General features: G+C 40.0%; 1 protein-coding gene across 7 annotated transcripts in view; it reads right to left on the bottom strand.

The window, feature by feature from the left end:
- Positions 1-16,484, bottom strand: part of LOC133344244 (nuclear receptor coactivator 1-like) — a 98,595-nt gene extending 82,111 nt beyond the window's left edge. For 3 of the 7 annotated variants that reach the window (XM_061554308.1, XM_061554311.1, XM_061554310.1), the window contains exons 1-2: positions 16,198-16,483; positions 208-379 (exon numbers count right to left, since the gene is read on the bottom strand). The gene's annotated coding sequence lies outside the window, so the exon portion shown is untranslated. Of the gene's footprint in view, positions 1-207; positions 380-16,197 lie in introns of all 7 variants that reach the window. The other 4 variants (XM_061554313.1, XM_061554314.1, XM_061554312.1 and 1 more) reach the window with 3 other exon arrangements.
- Between the last annotated feature and the right edge of the window lie 871 nt (positions 16,485-17,355).

Below are 17,355 nucleotides of genomic sequence, written 5' to 3'. Positions count from 1 at the left end.
ATGCATTTGGAGACACATACAGGGCCAATGACACAAAGGATTAATTGCATATTAAGCGATCTTCTGCCGGCGCTTCTGTGCCATAAATAAAAAACTACATCCCAATGCTTGTTGGCGTGACCTGTGGCAGAGAGCAAAAGGCCCCCACGCGAACGCAAAATGATTCTCTAAAGACCCCGCCTCATTAGCGCCACACCTCCCGCTCACCTCTACTTCGTAGAACCTGCTGGTCGCATGGGGCTGACGTGCCAGCAGGTGAGTTGGGAGAAGAGGCCCCTAACAACTCTCAGAAGCCAGAGAGGCTGCGCGCCTGTCGCTCGGATGGCCCCAGCAGCAGACGGCCCTGCAGCAGTCATTAGATTCCTCGCAAGAGCCAAACCTGGCAGGAGGGAAGACCAAAAAACAAGCGGGGCCCGTTACACAACCGTAGAGGCTCTTAATTAGCTAGAATTCATTGCCGTTTAGTTCGTGGCAGGGTTGCGTGCTTGCGTCGCGTGACACATGCACCTTAAGTAATGAAGCCTTCGTAAGCTGCTGTTTATCAGATATGTAGTGGAAATAGGGCCACGGGGCTGCAAGCAAATTCACACGAGGCGCTGCGCAACAGTCGCAGGTTGGCGTGACGCACCTATTTAATGACAAATTCAAATTGTCCTGTTGCGGCAATATACACTCAATTTCTAATTACCTAACATAAGAACACATACCCAGAACATATTAATAAAACTATTTATATTTTAAAAACAAGTAAAGTTCAACAACGCATGAACAGCTATGATGGATGGTGTTCGTTTACATGATATACGAGTTCATTAATCCATTCGTTCCATTTATTAATTTGTTTATTTAATATATTTGGCCAAGACGTACGACTGGATGACGTGCCTTGCTTTAGACACGGTCACTGCCTGCAAGGTCATCTACAACTCTCAACTAGTGTTGCATGGAGACACTTAAATAGTATGGATAGGCAATATTGGCTTCATAGTAGCTTCTGATTGAAATCTATGTTGTTGGCATGAGATTCAACAAAAAACATGACGTAAGAACAAAGGTTTGGCCAATAACATAAAACATTAAAAAAACATTAAACCAGTTAAATACTGAAAAAATGCGTGATATGTATGCACATTACCATATACATTATTCAGCAGATGAAACAAAAAGGCCAAATAATGCGTACATAAAAAGCTGGAATAACACTGTGAAATGAGCACATTCAATATGTACTAGTCTGTCGACTATGCCCTTTGCAAATGGCTTTTGAAAATCTAGCGCTACACAATGTCAGGTTGAGATGTTGAGTGTGATGAATGCATTTAATTAATCAATTTCACGAGGACTTTAGAGAAATCTACTTAGCAGCCTATTGCAATTTAGCCTCCCTGAAATGCCTGCATGCATATCACCCATTGTGATGTTGTCTAGAATGTTCACCAGGCATGAAGGGGAGTAACCCAGGGATGACATGGATAATTAGCCACCATTAGCATTCTTTTTGAGTAATTATATAATGCTTCAGGGAGTGCTTGGCTACTGAATGAATATTTGCTATATCACGATGGCAAGCAACTATTTTCCCCAACTTTGTAATTGTATGTCATGCATTAGAAGCCAAAACCATCACCTCCACACCTTTCTACAAGTGTGAAAAAATACTGCATTAATTTAAATCAATAAATAACAACCACACGTGGACAAAAAAAATGAGTGAATTTTGCTATCACTTCACACCTACGGTAAGTCCTCGCTTAACGTGTTTTCATACGACACATTTTCGCTATAACACGGTTCCTCAATTAGGGAACACGTCACACAACGCGGTTTCTGTGTGGTTGACTACTTGAAGCTGTGCAGCCGAGTGATGACACATTACGCAAAACAATACAGTACACGGTGTACCCTAATCTGTTCTTTGTCTTGCCATGGGATGGCTGCAGGCTGATTTGATAGTGCAAATGCGATTCAATAGAGTAATTATTTGTTTTTCGCAGTTTGCGCCAAAACGCAGCACTTTCAGGATCGTATCAACCGCATTAAATGAGGTATGACTGTAAATGCCTATATGATCACAAACAATGCGGTTTAAACTTACTTGTACTGAAACATATATTTTTAGGTTAAATCAGTACCATACAATAAGTTAAAGCCAAATAAAAGGTTTATAAAACATCTAGTTGAAACATCGAGTTAAAATTGACAAAAAAAGTATACGTACATATTCCTACAAGCATTCAAATGCAGAATGTTATTCAATTAAATGAGGAAATGTAAGAGATTCCAGTCCTTTTTAAAGGACCACGAAATATTACATCAGCATATTAATCTTTGCGCTCCGCAAACTATACAAAATAATCATCTGTGCCACGTTTCATTTAAATCTTATTTTCTTCATACTTGTGTAGTGACTGTGAATGTCACTGTGTGGTGCCGGGCTTACGAAGCCACGTCGGATAATGTGTTGGCATTATGTGTAGCCCGCTTACTGGGTGTAGTTACAGCCCTCGCGGGGCCTGGGTGAGCGCTGGTCAGCAAGGAGGCACCACGTACAGTGTGCGGTGAGGGAGCGAGAGGGAGCGTCAGCCAGCCAGGGTTACGTTGGGGCATGATACGCTGGTTGACCTGCCGACACGTGACCGGATGATATTGGAGGGGGGTCACCAGTGGATGCGGGCCTGCTGGCCGGTCACGTGGTATAAAAGAGCTCTCGGGAGCCTTCGGGAAAGAGCTCGAGAGATCTAGAAGGTGGGCGGGGCTAAGGGCGGAGCCAGCCCCAGCCCGATATAACGAGGACCCCGTGAGGGGCTCGGGGTTCTTTGGGTTGCTGATGAAGAAGATTCACATCCGGTTAAAAAAGCCTCGAGCAACACGGTCCAGGACCCAGCTAGTGGTCCGGGCCGGGATAGCAAACCGTGTCTAGTTCTGCCGTAGCATGGCTAGATGTGCATTCAACACCCAAGTGTAGGTTGTGTTATGTTATGTTGAGTTGGTGGAATAAATTGTGTTGCTCCCAAGACAACATCTGCGGCTCAGTTGGACTCACTACACTTGGAACAAGATAATATCTTTCTGCTGAAGTACTATAAATTATGTTCTCGAAGTGATTCTCAAATGTCTAAATAAAGCGTCATCCGAAACACAGCAGCATCAATCATATAGCTGTAAATGACACAAATAGCAAGATTTTTTTTACATATCAGATTTTACATATTTTTAAAAATATTTTATGGATTCTCTTATGTAATATTTAAAAGGCTCACTGAAAACTCATTAATAATCGACGATCAGGGAAAGAAAAATGAGTCAAAAGTTTCAACCACATGTACGCATTATTTTATTAATTCAAGCAATTGGTTTATACTGTTTTTTAAGAAAACAGTATAACTGGTGTCTCAAAGATCATTAGCCATGATCAATGCACTGATGGACGAAGGCCTCCCAAGGCAGTCGCTATCCTGCATGTTTGGCAAAGCAACACTCCAACTACCTCCTGCACACTTACTAAAAACTAAACTGTTATTTTACAAGGTAAGAACCATTGAGATATATAGCTTTTTCAGAAGTGGAATGACCACAAATGATAGCTCAACGAAGTGCCTTATCACGTGGAAATTTATAACAGCTAAATATTCTAAACACATGTTGATTCTAAATGTGAAGGGAAAAACTGGAGGACCCGGAGAAAAATCCAGGTGACCACAAGGAAAGAGACATGCAAACTCCAAATATACAACAGACGTCAGCATCCCACTGAGGCAAGATGTTAACTTACAGATTTCATAGCTCTTTCTGTGGTGAATATTCCTCACAGGTGCATTCCCTTTTTTGACTGCCAGTCTCAACCAAATGTTCCACACAGCTGTTGTCAAATTACATAATGGCTTTCTAGTGTGTTGCAGCTGAGAATTTATATTTGGATGATAAACAGCGAATTAGACAGATTTGCTACGCATTCCAATGAAACGAATGCTTAAACTTATGCTATGGATGTGAATATTTACATTTTCAATGAATAATTATAAGTTGCTTGTTGCAAATTTTCAATTCAAGACATGATACATTATAGCACGTAAAATATTCACAACGGTGATAGCAAAACATGTTCAGAAAATATTTAGTTTGAGCAGGTTTTATACCCACAAGAATAACATCAATTAAAAAAATGTTAACCTGCTTGAAAAAAGTAACTAAGTAAAAACTACAAATTTATAATGTAACAGTATAATATTTTTCAATGTGTAAAGTTAAGTTTTTCATCTACTTCATGGAAAATGTAAGACAATGAAAAGTGTTCTACCTGAAAAATCATATTAACCATTTATACCGACATTTTATTTGTCAAATTGACTGTAAATGGTCAAATAAATCTTGACTTAAAGCTTTCGTGACTGCAGGAATTCATATCCAAGAATATGGTCAAATAAATAACAGCTTCCTAATGCAATGATGGGACACCAATTGTGTTATTTTAATTTAGGAGGCAAAGCACAGTACATTATTCAATACAACTTTCTGATTTCGACTAAACATTACCTTACAATATAAATTAATAATCATGATTTGACTTGGCAAGTGTCATTCCAGATATTAAACACAAGCACTTTTAATAGTTTCTTAAACAATACATTTATTCATGTGATTGTTGTACAATGAGCAAGCTTTCAATAAATTAAACATTGTAGACATTACTGGTCATTACTTATTCTTAAGAATTCCATTTAAGGATAGGCCCCTTGCGAACATCTCATGGCCTCTACTTTTGCCTTCACATTTCAGAGAGCCTACATTAATATTAGATTCACAATTAATATTTTATTGCGAATATGCATGTTTTGTAGAAGAAACGTGTTCGAGTTGTTATATTATGTGCTTAGTTCACCAAAATGTCTTGAGAGGTTTTTTTTGCATTAATCTAAAACTACAATGCTTTTTTCTTGGTATATCCACAAGGGATGCTTATGAGATAACGTGTGGTTTTTAATAGCTTTATACAACAGTTTCATCGGTTCAAATTGCTTATGGCATTTATCTATACGTTCCCCATATAAAGTGTATACAATATGGACATCACAAGAGTATACCTTTTGTTCTTGTGTAAATCATTTAAATTAGAAGGGTTAGGAACATCACAGGATTCCAATTGTCAGTAAATAAAATATAAAGAAAAAAATAATGTTTACTTTGGCAAACCATCATCATGACAAACATGCAACTTTATTTTTAAATAAAGATGATGGAATGCATTAAAAAGGCAATAGAATTGTCTACAAATGCATCGCTCTAAAACACAGTTTGTGCATTGCTGCCTGTGGTAAGAAAGGTGGCTTCAATTAATCCTGTGAGCACTCACCCATACACTTAACATAATTGGGTCCCATCTGTTTTCATGTTAAGCAATCGGTGCTGATGCGTAGAAGTTGTGGGCCGGAACTGTGGGCCGGTTATGTGAGTCAGGTGAGAGCCTTCATTCTTTGCAAACAGGGAGAGAAGATTGGAATGTTTTTTGGAAATCTTACGTCTATACATGGGTTAAAGAAAGTTAAAGAGGTAAGAACCTTTAATGTCAATGGAAGTACTACATTGCATGTAGTTCTCTAGAAAGGCTCTACTTGGGTTTAAGCTATCAGTACGATCAGATAGGTGCCATCTGTCCAGCAAGGAAAGCCCACATCCTTGCTTGTCTGCCCCTGGAATTGTTTAAAAGGGATAGCCATGTCAAACACAATGAAGGCTACACGTTCCTCGTGAATTCAATGCAAATCTGCTGACTATAAACAATACACATTCTGCAATGCAAATCACAGCACATTGTTTATATTTTTAGTACACTGGATGAAGGCATGCTTAATCGGAAGTGTCACTGTTATACACTACAAGTCAACTTTGCGTTGACCTTTCCTGCACGAATCTTCCAACCAGTCTAAGTAAATCATGTGTGTGTGTATATACATACAGTTGACGATATACTCAAATGGTATTGTACAGTACTTCATATATAGCTTCTAACAGCCTTCCTAATAACATGAGCACTAAAATCAAGACACGATTCCATACCCAGGTATAATCAGAAGCCATACTCTTTGGTTCTTTCGGTATAGTCGCGTAGATGAAAAAAAAACAATAGGTTATTTTTAAAAATTTTATTATTATTTTTAGTTTTTAATTTTCATCTAGGTGACTATACTGAAAGAACCAAAGAGTATGGATCCTTGCAGTCACGAAAACGTCAAGTCTAGAATCAGAAGCCATTTTAACAACAAAAAAACGCAGGCAGTAAGGCCATGAGTTTTTGACTGAACAATTCTGCTAGACCACGGAATTGCTGCTGTATAAAGATCCCCACTGAGCCCACAGAACACCTAAGGTAAAACTAATTTAAAAAATGTTGAGTGCAGCCTTGCTCTCAGCTTTTGCTCTCTATACACGGCAATAAAAGACTGAAGGACGCATGCACAGGAGCCAAGATAACGTGCTTCCAGTCACAGAGCGGCCCACGCGATTCAAAGTTGTGCGAGTTGATAATGGCAGCAGTACAAGGGATCCCAGGCAGTGGCGGCGTAGGGATGTTCTTTCTTTAACAATTTTTTTGTCAATTTACAAGTAAAAATGTGTATGGATTAATAATTATTAAAGCATTTCCGACTTTCCTGTGATCAAACACTGGTGCGATATAGGGATTATTGTACACTGAGAGTTAGTATGTATATTTAGAAGTAATTTACCAATAACAAAAAAAAACTGTTTGGGGTCAAATCAGCCCATCATCTGGCTGGGTTGCAGAGGTCAATGGAGGATGGTTTATGGGGATATTAGCAACAACCAAACATATATTGAATAACAAAGACTGTCAAAGACAGGTACTGCCAAGTTCCTTTCAACAAGAACAGAATGTACTGCTTTTCTAAAATATGCATAGTAGCCTCAATTAGGTTAGTTTCAAAGGGTTAATGGAGTGCATACTATTTATGGTGTTTCACACAGTGAAAACACACACGTTCGTTCAAACAGACAAGAGAAGCACTCCACTGCAACCAGTGCATACACAGTTCAAGGGAGTTCAAAAACAATACGGTATTTTGTCAAGTAACCAAGCAATTGTTTATGTTTGGGAGTAATTAATTAAACAATAATAACTGCCAACTAAACTGCTTGGTCCGTGTAGAGTCTTTAAACTGCAGTGTTTATGAAATTATCGCGTTGAGTAAAGGAAGAGAAAGAACTGCCACATCGTCTTTGAGCATGCTTCATGGGAATTGTTTAAAATTCGAGTAAAATGTCACTGTTAATTGTCTGGGACAGTTGGCCTATTGTTGCCCAGGATACCAACACAACACACAGGAATCACCACACTAAATTCATAAAAACAAAGCAGCTTTGTGTTCATTGATGTCGAACAACACCGTGCTGGTAACTGGATATGTGTTGTATTATTATATGCTTGCAAAATACATGCAAACTCATGGCTATGCCACTCTTGAAACTTGCTTAAACAATATTTGGAAATACAATTTCTTAATGTGCTTCATTTTCACTTATTTTGCATTGAGCATTACAAATTTAACCAAAATATTCTGACAGTACCTTAATCTGGCTGTTTGTTTCATTGCCGTATCAATGACTTTGCAGGTGCCCGAGTCCATCTGATACAAACACCTTAACAGTGGAACCTTAGTTCCAAAGGTGCCTTTTTCTGGCTCCGAGGGTCATGCAAACAGAACTCTTAAAATCCTAAAGATACCAAATATGACTTTCTGAGCAACAGAATAAACCCTAGATATTATGTTTACCAGGCCAATATTGTGTGGTACTGTTAATTTGGTATATACCCAGCTCCTGTAAATGCCCAGTTAAAAAAAAATCTACTCATCATGGACAAATACACTGTTCACACATGTATCTCTCTACTACTGACATATCCTTAATTCCCACTCACTTGTTATTCAGAGCCAGTCCTATTGTCATCACAAACATGTCCATGTTCTGACTGCAACTGTCGCCATGATTCATACAGTTGTCAGTATACTGCAATTTCACTCTTCGATACGTAACTTTTTGTTTTTACACTGTAAGCACAAATAACATCAACAGTTCGCTGTTCATCCAATGTGCAGTTGTGCAAGGGCACTGCCAAAATGTATGTGATATATCTGCCATCAGGTGGAAAAATCTGGAACAAAAATATTGCACAAGAGTACCAAGGTTATGCTCCATGAACGATGCAATTTTTAGCTAAATCAAACCGAAATTGGTAATCAGGATGTCACATGGGTTGACAGAAAATTAAATATGTGGATACTGAGAATTTGCTATGACATCACACATTTCTATAAAAAAAAGGCATGCGACGAAGTCAATAATTAGACAAATAATCCAGCGAAAACACTATCTTAAAGCCAATTTAATTTCAATATCATGAAAGAAAATAGTTTCACAATATAGCACTGTTATTATTCGGTTTCATAAAAAAGCCATATTGTAACTCACGTAATTTTTTGTTGAACATAAACATCCCAGTTGATGCTGCAGACATTTTTTCCTGCTCGTAAATAACTTGATGGCATTATGCCGTGGTGCAATGGTTATACCAATGGACTTGCAATTCAGAGGTAGACCGGTCGATTCGATCTTCCTGTGCAGAAGCTAAAACAACGGAGCAAGTTTCTTAAATCCCCCCAACCTCTATCCACCAAGAAATATAAATGGGTACATCAGTCGGTTTATCAGCAGGTCACGTAGTTGGGTACTCCGACTTCATCCAAGATGTCTGGCCAGCATGGAAGAGAAGGCCAGAGCCTCTAAACAAATCTCGAGAGCTCCCTCCAGTGGAGACACATCCATCCATCAAGTGGTGTGAGCAAGTAATTGCAGGACTTCAGTTACCTTTACGTAATTAACTCAACAAGGTTCAACTACTGCACTGTATTTTGATTACATAATGTGTTGATCAACAGTGCTACCGCTTTGATAAACTGTTTTGGCTGTAGAGCAGTGAAGTATGCATACGAATAATATAAGTCAACCAAAACCTATGCAACTGTACCGATTTGAACCCTCAGAATCTGAAAATTTGACAAGCCAATAAACCAAAACAGACCAGATGACAATGTTCATTCACATTAAAATTAAAATTATTGGATATAATTCTGTAATGCATGATATTGAACAGACAAAAGCACAACCACAATAGAAGTACGCTGTCGTCTGTAGGCATGCATTTAAATAATGTATTATTTGATTATTCGCTTCCACGCAGCACTAAGACGGTAGCTATCCGAACGGCTAAAGTTATTTTGATTTCTTTCAATTAGTGCTGCGTGGAAGTGAATTATCAAATAATACATTATTTAAATGCATGCCTACAAACGGCAGCGTACTTCAATAAGGATTACCGTTGGTAGAGCTATTTTAATAAACACAATAGACAGGAAGGACAAGTTCAAAGGGCTCGCATAATGCACATGCATAATGAACGTTGCCTCAGTAATCCATCCCCCCCCCCCCCCACATTGTGCAAGAGCGCAGAAAGGGTGGTCAACACATCTACGCCTCTATATAAGGAACGAAACAGTAAGACTTCTCCACAAATCTGGCTGTTGCCTGATGAAGCTAGTGGTAATTACTGGCGAAACGTTGTACTCAGTTTGTAAATGTTGTGGCTTGGCTCTCCAACACACAGGTGTGCTGTACTAGTGACGAATTGCCATGTTCTGTTTACATGACAACCCTTACTAGTTGACTGTGTTGGGTGGTGGCGGGTTTCAACGACACATTTATATATTTACGCAATCTAACCCAAAAACCTCTATTAGGGATGATATTGGTCGCGAAAGCCTACGTGTTAAACTGACAAAAGCACAATATGTACATTAAATCTGAGAACAAAATAATATAAAACCAAGTAGAAATAAAACACTGAAAGCAAAACTAGACATGAAAAAATTGCATAACACACCCACATTAAAAAGTGGGCATTGCTCAGTAGGCCATGATGATGCACACTATAAATTAGCGTCATATTACACCATACAGTTCTAAACATAGCAAATGCAAAGTGGGGTATTGCCATGGAGAAAGCGACTGTTATACAACCCAGGAAAATTGTCATTAATTCATTTATGGACACCTATTTAGCTCCAGTGCTGTACAAAGCATTATTTAACAATGACATGCTTACAATGAAAAGGGCATTTTAAATGAGTAACAGAAAAATTAAATCGTGCAATAATCAATTCTGAGGCAACATTAGTTTTAATAAGTGTTTGCTGTCCCATACACACTAAAATGTGTTGCTAATTATTTGTCACATAAGACGGTAATGGTGCAATTGCAATGCGTGGTGTAATTTCCTTCTTAATTGTGAACCAATAAAGTTTTGATCTGAGAACGGAATCTACAATATAATTTCTGTCGTGTTGAACATTGTAGAACACACTGTATACTAGAAATCCTGTTATCCAGATATGTAATAAACATACTTCAATCAGAATTGCATTTGTGTTTGCAAAAATACATTTAATAAAAAAACATACTTTAAAGTTAATGTGGATTTCTAAGAATAGTAAAATGAAGCAAGATGTTTTTGGGCGCTAAAAAAAATGCCAAGTGAGAAAAACTGCATTTTAAACATATCGGACCGTAATGCTTAGCCCAAGGTAAATGTCACTTTACAATGTCAGTGGCACAAGGCATGTTCACCAGTGTCAACAACCACACTCATTGTGGGACATCTCCATTTTGGCTTTTAATTGGCCCAATTTCTTATTTACATAAGAGGGTGAATTCGAGTGAATCTTATTTAATTACGAGGCTTATATGAGCCTAAACCTAACAATAGCCTAATTAAGGTTAAATATTTGAATAAACGAGTGCAGCATGTTGTATTTTCCAAGAAGTAACCTTAGAATGTGATTTTCTGCCATATGCTAAATACATTTGAACCCAAATTAGATACATGAGAAAAAACCCGAACATTTATTTACCTTGTGCTCCAATACTCGGGAAAAATATATATTATGTATTGTTTAAGCACTGAATAGAATAAAAACATTAGGAAATTAAAACAGCATGAGGTAAATAATGATGTTGTCCACGTAATGCTTTGCCATAAGTAAATAAATAACTGCAAGTACTCTAATACGATGATAGCGGCTCTCCCACAATGTGCATAAACAGATTTATGCACTTTAGATTTTATATTTTACATTTATGTAAAATGCATTTTTTTGACAAAAAGTGCACATAAGGTCAGAAATGGCTTCTCACTATTCTGACCCATTAAATGTTTCCATGAGTCTTAAAGAGTACCCAGAACAGTGAAGAGCTCAGCCCATCATGTTGCCACAAATTACATATCTTAGTTCCAGTGGTTCAACCTATCTACCCATCATGCAAACTCTGGTCATCGTCACAGCAGCAGCTTTTGGCTAACCATCAAACAAAGCTGGTCACTGTATTACGTGCTTTAAGATGCGCTTCTGCGGCCGTCTGAAACGCTCTTCCTTCCGATGTTAGGAATCCACTGGAGCTATGGACTTTTAAATTTAGATTGAAAACTAATTTCTTTACAAATGATTTTTTTGGATTTAGGTTGTTGTCCTTTCCCACACCTCCAATTCTCATGGCTGGCTGCGCATGATGCGAAATAAGTACAAAATACCCAAAAGCCATCGTCACTCTCACCCACTTTACATACCCAAAGTGGCCTAGAGTCTGGCCAAAACAGGCACTTTAATTGGGAATTCATATAGGTGAGGCTGAGTGGTGGGGAGTGGTGTAAATAAAACATCTATTTAGCTCGTGTATTATTGTGTACCTTGAAAATAGGATGCAGAGAGAAGCTCATTGCAACATATCTGAGGGGACCCTGTACTTCTACAATGAAACATACTTTAACCTTAAATTTGAATCACAAAAAAATGACGATAAAATTACATAAATCTTTGTACGTTAACCTGTCACTGTGGTTGTCGTCTATTCAAACGTGTCATCTGTTTTTCCTTAAATTAGAGGTTTCCACTGCTTGCTTCCCCATACCATGTGGTTTGTGAGGGTTATATAACCATACTTCACACTGCTGGCCAGTGCAGGTTGAAGGTGTTCTACAGGACATCTATGAAAAAGAGCTTCATAGCTCATCGGATTCCGATGAGCTATGAGTAAAATTAAAGAATTTGATTCTGAATTTTTGTTGCACTGCTCATAATATAGCGTATCCCTGAAACAACCAAAGACAACCTGCTATTCATGTTGATCACCAATCCAATATGGAATACAAATAAAACAATACGTACAGTACAAGGCATCAATCTTGGAGCGTCATTTGCTCGGACAATAGCCGTCTTTGGATAATTAATCATTTGAATACACTTTATATATTTTTTTAATTTCTACCTTCTATCAATAATCGAAGGTGATTACGCTTGGGGGAAAAAGTGCGTGCATTTACCTTAACGTGAGATGACAATTTGTATAGTGAATCAACCTTTCCTAACCTCTTTTGAAGAACACGTGGCGAAAACTGGCCCGACCCTCACGGAGCCGTACAATCCAGAACATACCACGCTACGGAGCATACACGCTGCTACCTCGGGGGCTGACGTAGTTTCGCACAGCGTTGTCATTGTTTACCGCATTCCGTGGCCTGCATGCATTAACCATGCAAAGTATAAATGCTGCCAGAGAACTTTTAAATTATTGCGTCCATTTTAAATGTACATTAATTGCAGGCACGGTGCAATGTTTTAAAAAAAAAGTTATTTACAGAGAAAATCTGCGAGAGATTTTTCTTGCCAAGTGTTATTATGCGCTTGTGCTCGATCATGTTTTGGTTTAGTGAATTATGGTCACGGGGGTCACAATAATAGCATGACCGTTTCTGGAGAAGGCATGGATAAATGGGTACCAGAGGTCTTGGCTTGGATCCACCAATTATAACATGGGCTTTCCTTATTGAGCCAAGGGAATGGCAGAACACGGGCATGAAACAAGCACAGAAAGGATAAAGCACACATTTAACTTGTTGTGTAAACAAGCTACTGACCACCAGTACGGGCCAGTGGTACTGTACAAACGTTGACAAGCACCACCACCAAGATATGTGCATAGGCACTGCATGTAAATGATACGTGAGTGATTCCATGAACCGTACAAGTCATTGAACGTGAACTGCACGAAATGAAAATAGATTAAATGTGACATGCCTTTGCCGTATGAATGTTATATGAATTTAAACATTTGACAAGTAGTATTACAAGTTAAAATCAATACCTATTCAGTGGAATTATTATTTTCCATTATGAATAAAAAAGGATTAACAAAAATTAGTCATACAGTGGCAATATAAATTAAAGATAGACATGTAAACAATTCATACGAGCTAATTAGAAAATGTGATTTATAAATTCAAATGGTATAATTTAAATGAACTGTTAATATAAGTGGAAGTGATGTGACAAGTATGGTTTGCTATTCAAGTAAAAAAACAAGCAAGCACGTAATCTTTCAGTACTGTACTAAAAATAATCTGCACTTACTGTATTTACAATAGCTTACAATTTAACACGTAGGCCTTCACGACCAATATCATCCACAGTAAATGTTGTGGCTTGGCTCTCCAACACATTGGTGTGCTGTACAAGTGACGAATTGGCATGTTGTGTTTACGTGACAACCCTTACTAGTTGGCTGTGTCGGGTGGTGGCGGGTTTCAACGACACATTTATATATTTACGCGATCTAACCCAAAAACCTCTATCATGAATAGCCTACAAAACACAATACAGTAATGTTAGCAATAATAACATATGCTGTTTGAACACCACATTTTAAGTTACAGCATGAGCAAATAATTACGATCGAAAAACCAATAGAGAGCCCGTTACCGCATTCTGCAATGGAAATTAAGAAATAGCTGTCATTTAAACTCTTCTCACAATTCTGCACTCGGGAAACTAAACGTAATCTGCTTTGTTATATAATAGATAGAATGGCAATGGCATGTATTTAGGTTTTATTATTATTATATTCTCTAGAGTTTACGTAATATTATGGTTAAATAATTACATTCATAGGAGCACAAATTGAAAAGTGAGAGCAATTTTAAATAAACAGTGTCTCCGTCTTCTGAATTCATTACACCCACCTCTTTAGTTTCGCTATCCATTCTTTCGAACGTTCAATTCAATGTTAATGTGTTACGTGGAAAATCAATTCCGCCAGGTACTCAGCTAGTTTGGTGACAATGGTCCGCAGTCACTAACAACAACAGAGTTACTGCTGGGGTGGACAGGAGCCCAGCCAGCAAGCCAGCCAGGACACTCGATGCATAGATTATTTCTTTAATAGAACACGTTTCACTCGCTTTATGCGGATTCGGTTTCATTTCACTCATATGCGGTTATGTGATCGGACGTGGTAAATATTGTTTGTGTATTGTGTGCGCCAATCGGCAAGGTAGCAGTCTCGTGTGGTTTCGCTCTGCGCCTTTTTTTGGAACGCATCTTCCGCATAAAACGAGTGAAGCCTATGCAGTATAATAATTGAAGGCATACTGAATGTTTATTGTGGTTAACAATAAAAGTACAGAATAAGCACTGGAAGACATGCGTTAAATAGTGCATACTATTACTATCAAATTCAATACATTATTGTAGAGTACTGTATTTTTAACTATCTGTGAAATAGTTTATATGTATTATATGTATAATACATAAGCAGTTTTCCATGTCTCACAGTATTAAGATTGGTAACATTACTAAATAAATGTAGAAGTATTTATTTTTATATACAATGTTTACCATGTCCAATAACTAATACAAATAACCTGTGTCGTAGAAATTATGAGTGATCAAATTGCTAAGACAATATATCCATCTCCCCACGTAAAAATGAACAGTAATACATTTTTTTTAACACAAATCAACGGCCCACGGCCTTGTGCATCATTTCAGAGGAATTGACCTAATACAAGTTAAACAGTGTTTTACTGATTGGCCGTGTCGGGTGGTGGAGGGTTACGACACATTTATAAATAACGCGATCTAAACCCAAAAAACGTTGATTATGAACAAGTGAAACAGAAAATATGAAGGGTACGCGTTGCCCGCTCAACTATTTTGTTACTCATATGCTCCACAACAACGCCGATGAGTGTGTGGTAGTATTATATGTTTTGCATCTGAATAGGACCCATGCCCTTGTCTATCATAATTGGCAGTTCACCAGCATTGATTGAAGCAAGCCTGACTTTGCTATTGAGACATTACGTTGCAAGCGGTTCAGTTTGCTTGTATTTAGTCAATGTTGTCGGAATTATGCACTCACAGACAGCCAGTGGGGTCGTTGGGTCGTGTAAAACACTTCAATTCTTCATGTGGAGATATAGAGACATTTTCTTAGGTGTTTTCTTAGGTGTTTTCGGTAAAGTCACGTAGGTAAAACATCAAAATTAATTAAAAAAAAATAAAATAAAGATCACGACGTTTCGGAGGCAATACACTTTACCGAAAACACCTAAGAATATGATTCCTTGCAGTCACGAACGCTTCAAGTCTAGAATATAGAGACCATGTCTACTTTTCTATTCCATTATGTTTCATCGTATGACTACAGCATGTTGTGCTCCATAGGTACTGTAGAGCATTGCCACTGTTTATAAATGTAGTCATCCGTCCGTGTCGTAGTGATTATTTGGCCATACCTCACCACGCCGGTCAGTTGATTAAAGTAGGGACCCATTAACACGATCACTTGGAAGTACAGTACAGAATAGCAATGCATTCTGCCGAATTGCCCTCTGCTGCCCAACCACGTAGCCTCGTAGCCTTGAAAACTTGCTATGCACGGTAGACTCACCATCGCAGCAGTGGACTGACACAGGGCATGCACGTCTGTGTAACACGCACGGCACTGCACGAACAGTGGAGGATCTGTGCTCTATTAGCAACCATAACACAACACTGTACCATATCCACACCGCTGACAGTACACGTACGAAACACGTAGCACGCTGGTTATACGTCAACGGTACCAACGTTAAACACTGCAGCCTCTGCGTAATAGGCAGGGCGACAGCACAGTTAACTTGTCACTACACTCACATTACGTTGCGTATTTTACTGCGCGTAAGAGAATAACAACAACAGCAGCAGCAGAGGCCAAGCGGCGCCTGACCCCCCAGCCCCCTCTGCATCTCCTCACCTCGTCGCTCCTGCTGTGAGTGTTCGCAAGGCACGAGAGCGCCACCAGCGACGCCGCTCTCTGCTCCGCGTGTTGTTTATATATTTTTGATCTCTCTCTGCTCAAGCCTAGCTCGCTGGCTCGCTCCTCACAGCCACTGCGAGCAGCCGCCGTGGTCTCGTAGCCTCAGCCGCCTCCTCCTGCCCGGAGCCGCCATCTCGCCTCTCCCGGCCGGGCCGACAAAAACACCCGGCGTGCATTGCGGCGCGTGGACGCAGCTACTTCCGGCAAAACTCTCGACAATGTTGAGCACGTCCGGTGGCCATGTTTCTAAGGGATTTTAAAATAAATAAAACAAAACATTGACAGTGTTGTGGTACTGGAAATTCCATTGTACGCACGTCGTTTTATTATTATTATATTTAATCGATATTTTGGCACGTAAGAAAATTGTACTATTTATTCTAGTGAGTTCCGGTAGCCATCTTTCTAAGGGACTCAATAGCTGCATTGCATTTGTTGATCGTGCACTTGCAACGCCCCTTTTGATACACGTTTTAACTGTTACATCGACGATCTTGTGACATGCGGGGGAGGGGTGACACTTCATTTATTCATTGACGTAGGGTTCGGTCTCCGATAGAACTGTGGCTCTCCCCTACCTATGATGGCGCTCGTACGGACGCCGCATGGGGTGGCAACGGTGGGGCTGGTGGTGGGGGCTACGGACGCCGTACCCCGCGACGCGATTGGCTTGTTTCAAGCACGTGGTGTCGGGCCCGAATCGGCGCCTACCATTGGTTCACTGTGCGCCCGATTGAAGTCGTCGCGAGGGGCGGGGGGCGGGGGGGCGAGGGGCGGGGGGGCGAGGGGCGGGGGGCGAGGGGCGGGGGGCGAGGGGCGGGGGGCGAGGGGCGGGGGGCGAGGGGCGGGGGGGCGGGGGGCGAGGGGCGGGGGGGCGGGGGGCGAGGGGCGGGGGGCGGGGGGCGAGGGGCGGGGGGCGAGGGGCGGGGGGCGGAGGGTGGGGGCGGGGGGCGGGGGGGCGAGGGGCGAGGGGCGGGGGGCGGGGGGCGAGGGGGCGCGCGCCCGTGCTTAAGCGCGCTAGAAATTCCAATATGAAGCTCCCCTTTCTCACTAACGTCCAAGCGCTGAGCGGAGACGGCTCTAATTGTATTTCGT

The sequence above is a fragment of the Lethenteron reissneri genome, chromosome 19 (assembly GCF_015708825.2).
Source record: "Lethenteron reissneri isolate LAM-NWPU_2019-01 chromosome 19, ASM1570882v1, whole genome shotgun sequence".
Lineage (NCBI taxonomy): Eukaryota > Metazoa > Chordata > Hyperoartia > Petromyzontiformes > Petromyzontidae > Lethenteron > Lethenteron reissneri.
Note: the sequence above shows the minus strand (reverse complement) of the source record. Positions and strands in the feature narration are given on the sequence as shown.